Below are 7,482 nucleotides of genomic sequence, written 5' to 3'. Positions count from 1 at the left end.
CTTTATTTTAAGATAGATCAAAGAACAAAATAGTTGCCGGGCAGTAATTTTGATTTTTTTTTACCGCTATTTCTAAAAAAAAATGCTGAAGGATTCATTACCAAACGAGTTTAACGTGACCCTTTAGTCCTGTTTGTGACTCCTTCAAATTTGGGTGCATCTTAAAAACAATACGTCAACCAGGCACCATTTACATTTTGTATTGATGTTTAATGTTAAGTTTGTTTTTGTTATTGCTCGGAAAGTACTAAAGTACAAACAAGAAACAAAGGATGTAATACACATAAACCTTCATCACGATGAATTATTGTGTTTTCCGAGAAGTAGCGGTAACAAACTATACATGTAGTATTAAAAGGTCATGTTGTAACTTCTTTATCGTATACTGCTCTTTAACATCAAAATTATAGGCAATAACACAAAATGTAATGCAGAATATTTTTTTCTCATACTTTAATAACATTCTACCTCAAATAAAACACCATGAACAGAACAGCAAATACAGATTGATATACAGTGTGTACACTCCCAGTTCTGGGTGGGAATTTCTGAAAAGTGTTAAACCGGAAATTAAACGCATTTGGAGCGTGCCTGGCGGATATGACGCGTGCTGGGCGGATATGCAATATAACACATCGAAATAAGTATGTGACAAGTAAAGGATAATATACATGTGAATATTTCATACCGGTAATATACATTTCAATATGACATGTCAGTAATGTACATGAAATGTGTCGTTTGCACGTTAGTCAATGGTTCAATCCTCGACAGCTATAATGTGCTATAATGTCTGCACATGCAAACTCTGGTCAGGAATTTGTAAGTCTATTGTATCGATATCGATTGAGTAACATCTGGTCTAGTATTTACGTATATACAGATATGATCGAATAAACCTGGAGATACATCATACAATCACAAGGATAGTGCCCAGGTTTGATCTGCTCGATGAAGTCAGCAGATCAATAAGAAACGGTGGACGGTTTGGTACGCCACTGTGTGAAAGACGCCTTGTCTTGGCCAAGAGCTGAACAGTGTATCGAGGCAGGGTGGCCACCAGCTGAAATGATTGAATTATAGGCCAGGAATACGTGATACCACATATATTTATATAAAGTGTTCTTTGGGAGAAGGATTTGGATATACATACCGCCGTATCTGTATGTCCATTGGTGGGAGTTGACGGTAGGTGATGGCGCTGTTGTCCATTATAAACACACCTGTGTTAGTATGTGTTTGTGTTGTGAACAATTACACTGTAAATATGCTCACCATCTCCCGCTAAACACTATTTGATTTGACAGTAGCAAACTATATTTAATTTCTGTGTCTATAATAAACTAATTTTGCTATTTTTTTCAAAAGCCATGCATTGTCCCTTTTGACAACAATTGTTGACAATGGTGTATACTATGTCCATGTATTGACAATGGTGTATGGTATGTCCATGTATTGACAATGGTGTATAGTATGTCCATGTATTGACATTGGTGTATGATATATCTATGAATTGACAATGGTGCATAGTACGTCCATGTATTGACAATGTTGTATGGTATGTCCATGCATTGACAATGGTGTATAGTATGTCCATGTATTGACAATGGTGTATAGTATGTCAATACATGGACATACCATACACAATTGTCAATACATAGACATAGTATACACCATTGTGAATACATGGACATACCATACACCATTCTCAATACATGGGCATTCCATACACCATTGTCAATACAATGGTGTATAGTACGTCCATGTGTTGACAATGGTGTATAGTACGTCTATGTTTTGACAATGGTGTATAGTACGTCCATGTGTTGACAATGGTGTATAGTACGTCTATGTTTTGACAATGGTGTATAGTATGTCCACGTATTGACATTGGTGTATGATATATCTATGCATTGACAATGGTGTATAGTATGTCAATACATGGACATACTATACATCATTGTCAATACATGGACATACCTTACACCATTGTCAATACATTGACATACCATCCACCATTGTCAATACATGGACCTACTATACACCATTGTCAATGCATGGACATACCATACAATATTGTCAATACATGGACGTACTATACACTATTGTCAATGCATGGACATACCATACAATATTGTCAATACATGGACGTAATATACACCATTGTCAATACATAGACATACCATATACCATTGTCAATACATGGACATAGTATACACCATTGTGAATACATGGACATACCATACACCTTTGTCAATACATGGACGTACCATACACCATTGTCAATAAATGGCCATAGTATACACCATTGTCAATAAATGGCCATAGTATACACCATTGTCAATACATAGACATAGTATACACCATTGTGAATACATGGACATACCATACACAATTGTCAATACATAGACATAGTATACACCATTGTGAATACATGGACATACTATGCAACACTGTCAATACATGGACATACCATACACAATTGTCAATACATAGACATAGTATACACCATTGTGAATACATGGACATACCATACACAATTGTCAATACATAGACATACCATATACCATTGTCAATACATGGACATACTATGCAACACTGTCAATACATGGACATACCATACACCTTTGTCAATACATGGACGTACTATACTTCATTGTCAATACATGGACATACTATACCCCATTGTCAATACATGGACCTACCATACACCATTGTCAATACAATGGTGTATAGTACGTCCATGTGTTGACAATGGTGTATGGTATGGCCATGTATTGACAATGGTGGATGGTATGACCATGTATTGTCAATGGTGTATGGTATGTCCATGTATTGACAATGGTGATTGGTATGTCCATGTATTGACAATGGTGTATAGTACGTCCATGTATTGACAATGGTGTATGGTATGACCATGTATTGACAATGGTGCATGGTATGTCCATGTATTGACAATGGTGTATAGTACGTCCATGTATTGACAAAGGTGTATGGTATGTCCATGTATTCACAATGGTGTATACTATGTCTATGTATTGACAATGGTGTATGGTATGTCCATGTGTTGACAATGGTGTATAGTATGTCCATGTAATGACAATGATGTATAGTATGTCCTTGTATTGACAATGGTGTATAGTAAGTCTATGTATTGACAACGGTGTATAGTATGTTCATGTATTGACAATGGTGTATAGTACGTCCATGTGTTGACAATGGTGTATGGTATGGCAATGTATTGACAATGGTGTATACTATGTCTATGTGTTGACAATGGTGTATGGTATGTCTATGTATTAACAATGATGTATAGTATGTTCATGTATTGACAATGGTGTATAGTACGTCCATGTATTGACAATGGTGCATGGAATGTCAATGTATTGACAATGGTGTATACTATGTCTATGTGTTGACAATGGTGTATGGTATGTCTATGTACTGACAATGGTGTATAGTACGTCCATGTATTGACAATGGTGTATGGTATCTCCATGTATTGACAATGGTGATTGGTATGTCCATCTATTGACAATGGTGTATAGTACGTCCATGTGTTGACAATGGTGTATGGTATGGCAATGTATTGACAATGGTGTATACTATGTCTATGTGTTGACAATGGTGTATGGTATGTCTATGTATTGACAATGATGTATAGTATGTTCATGTATTGACAATGGTGTATAGTACGTCCATGTATTGACAATGGTGAATACTACGTCCATGTATTGACAATGGTGTATAGTATGTCTATGTATTGACAATAGTGTATAGTATGTCCATGTATTGACAATGGTGTATAGTAGGTCTATGTATTGACAATGGTGTATAGTATGTTCATGTATTGCCAATGGTGTATTATTGACAATGGTGTATGGTATGTCCATGTATTGACAATGGTGATTGGTATGTCCATCTATTGACAATGGTGTATAGTACGTCCATGTATTGACAATGGGGTATGGTATGTCAATGTATTGACAATGGTGTATACGATGTCTATGTATTGACAATGGTGTATGGTATGTCCATGTATTGACAATGGCGATTGGTATTTCCATGTATTGACAATGGTGTATGGTATGTCTCTGTATTGACAATGGTGTATAGTATGTCCATGTATTGACAATGGTGTATATTACGTCCATGTATTGACAATGGTGTATGGTATCTCCATGTATTGACAATGGTGATTGGTATGTCCATGTATTGACAATGGTGTATACTATGTCTATGTGTTGACAATGGTGTATGGTATGTCTATGTATTGACAATAGTGTATAGTATGTCTATGTATTGACAATAGTGTATAGTATGTCCATGTATTGACAATGATGTATAGTATGTTCATGTATTGACAATGGTGTATGGTATGTCCATGTATTGACAATGGTGTATAGTATGTCTATGTATTGACAATGGTGTATAGTATGTCCAGGTATTGAAAATGGTGTAGGATACATGACCATGTATTGACAATGGTGTATGGTATGTCTATATATTGACAATGGTGTATGGTATGTCTATGTATTGACAATGATGTATAGTATGTTCATGTATTGACAATGGTGTATGGTATGTCTATGTATTGACAATAGTGTATAGTATGTCCATGTATTGACAATGGTGTATAGTATGTCCAGGTATTGAAAATGGTGTAGGATACATGACCATATATTGACAATGGTGTATGGTATGTCTATATATTGACAATGGTGTATGGTATGTCTATGTATTGACAATGATGTATAGTATGTTCATGTATTGACAATGGTGTATGGTATGTCTATGTATTGACAATAGTGTATAGTATGTCCATGTATTGACAATGGTGTATAGTATGTCCAGGTATTGAAAATGGTGTAGGATACATGACCATATATTGACAATGGTGTATGGTATGTCTATATATTGACAATGGTGTATGGTATGTCTATGTATTGACAATGATGTATAGTATGTTCATGTATTGACAATGGTGTATGGTATGTCTATGTATTGACAATAGTGTATAGTATGTCCATGTATTGACAATGGTGTATAGTATGTCCAGGTATTGAAAATGGTGTAGGATACATGACCATATATTGACAATGGTGTATGGTATGTCTATATATTGACAATGGTGTATGGTATGTCTATGTATTGACAATGATGTATAGTATGTTCATGTATTGACAATGGTGTATGGTATGTCTATGTATTGACAATAGTGTATAGTATGTCCATGTATTGACAATGGTGTATAGTATGTCCATGTATTGACAATGGTGTAGGATACATGACCATATATTGACAATGGTGTATGGTATGTCTATATATTGACAATGGTGTATGGTATGTCTATGTATTGACAATGATGTATAGTATGTTCATGTATTGACAATGGTGTATGGTATGTCTATGTATTGACAATAGTGTATAGTATGTCCATGTATTGACAATGGTGTATAGTATGTCCATGTATTGACAATGGTGTATAGTATGTCCAGGTATTGAAAATGGTGTAGGATACATGACCATGTATTGACAATGGTGTATGGTATGTCTATATATTGACAATGGTGTATGGTATGTCTATGTATTGACAATGATGTATAGTATGTTCATGTATTGACAATGGTGTATGGTATGTCTATGTATTGACAATAGTGTATAGTATGTCCATGTATTGACAATGGTGTATAGTATGTCCATGTATTGACAATGGTGTATAGTATGTCCATGTATTGACAATGGTGTATAGTATGTCCATGTATTGACAATGGTGTATAGTATGTCCATGTATTGACAATGGTGTATAGTATGTCCATGTATTGACAATGGTGTATAGTATGTCCATGTATTGACAATGGTGTATAGTATGTCCATGTATTGACAATGGTGTATAGTATGTCCATGTATTGACAATGGTGTATAGTATGTCCATGTATTGACAATGGTGTATAGTATGTCCATGTATTGACAATGGTGTATAGTATGTCCATGTATTGACAATGGTGTATAGTATGTCCATGTATTGACAATGGTGTATAGTATGTCCATGTATTGACAATGGTGTATAGTATGTCCATGTATTGACAATGGTGTATAGTATGTCCATGTATTGACAATGGTGTATAGTATGTCCATGTATTGACAATGATGTATAGTATGTTCATGTATTGACAATGGTGTATGGTATGTCCATGTATTGACAATGGTGTATAGTACGTCTATGTATTGACAATGGTGTATAGTATGTCCATGTATTGACAATGATGTATAGTATGTTCATGTATTGACAATGGTGTATGGTATGTCCATGTATTGACAATGGTGTATAGTATGTCTATGTATTGACAATGGTGTATAGTATGTCCAGGTATTGAAAATGGTGTAGGATACATGACAATGTATTGACAATGGTGTATAGTATGTCTATGTATTGACAATGGTGTATAGTATGTCCAGGTATTGAAAATGGTGTAGGATACATGACCATGTATTGACAATGGTGTATGGTATGTCTATATATTGACAATGGTGTATGGTATGTCTATGTATTGACAATGATGTATACTATGTCCATGTATTGACAATGGTGTATGGTATGTCTATGTATTGACAATGGTGTATAGTATGTCCATGTATTGACAATGGTGTATAGTATGTCCATGTATTGACAATGGTGTATAGTATGTCCATGTATTGACAATGGTGTATAGTATGTCCATGTATTGACAATGGTGTATAGTATGTCCATGTATTGACAATGGTGTATAGTATGTCCATGTATTGACAATGGTGTATACTATGTCCATTTATTGACAATGGTGTATACTATGTCCATGTATTGACAATGGTGTATGGTATGTCTATGTATTGACAATGGTGTATAGTATGTCCATGTATTGACAATGGTCTATACTATGTCCATGTATTGACAATGGTGTATGGTATGTCCATGTATTGACAATGGTGTATAGTACGTCCATGTATTGACATTGGTGTATACTATGTCTATGTATTGACAATGGTGTATACTATGTCTATGTATTGACAATGGTGTATTTTTTTGTTTGTTTGTTTGTTTATGTTTAACGGCCCATCGACGGCTGTGGTCATTTAGGGCCATGGTGATTTATTTATTTATCTTATTTTTTTTTTAACAAACATGTGGATAGCGAAGATAAAATCAGATAAAATGGTTCATTTCAAAAGCATTCGCATTGTATGTTTAGATAATAAAAAATAAAAAAGGGGGTTAAAATAATAAAAGAGATAACGAATAGATGATATGGAATATGCGATATATATATAACGTCAAAAATGATAAGTTGGGTTAAAAGACATCAGAGTCTATAAAATAGACCGATGTCTTTCAAATAGTTAAATAATGCCTTCGAATCCACGGAACTGAAAAGTGTTTTCATATCCGGGACTCGGAAGTAGTTATCACGAATGTGTTTAAAATCGGAACATTCTATTAAAAAA

The 7,482-nt window shown here is 34.7% G+C and overlaps 1 protein-coding gene across 5 annotated transcripts in view; it reads left to right on the top strand.

Moving 5' to 3' along the window:
* The first annotated feature begins 665 nt into the window (after window positions 1-665).
* Window positions 666-7,482, top strand: part of LOC110463040 — a 43,447-nt gene continuing 36,630 nt past the window's right edge. For 4 of the 5 annotated variants that reach the window (XR_002464338.1, XR_002464337.1, XM_021517375.1 and 1 more), the window contains exon 1: window positions 703-1,188. The gene's annotated coding sequence lies outside the window, so the exon portion shown is untranslated. The other variant, XM_021517378.1, reaches the window with a different exon arrangement.

The sequence above is a fragment of the Mizuhopecten yessoensis genome, unplaced genomic scaffold, assembly GCF_002113885.1.
Source record: "Mizuhopecten yessoensis strain PY_sf001 unplaced genomic scaffold, ASM211388v2 scaffold10859, whole genome shotgun sequence".
Classification (NCBI taxonomy): Eukaryota; Metazoa; Mollusca; class Bivalvia; order Pectinida; family Pectinidae; genus Mizuhopecten; species Mizuhopecten yessoensis.
The sequence above is the reverse complement of the archived record's forward strand: the minus strand, read 5'-3'. Positions and strand labels throughout refer to the sequence as shown.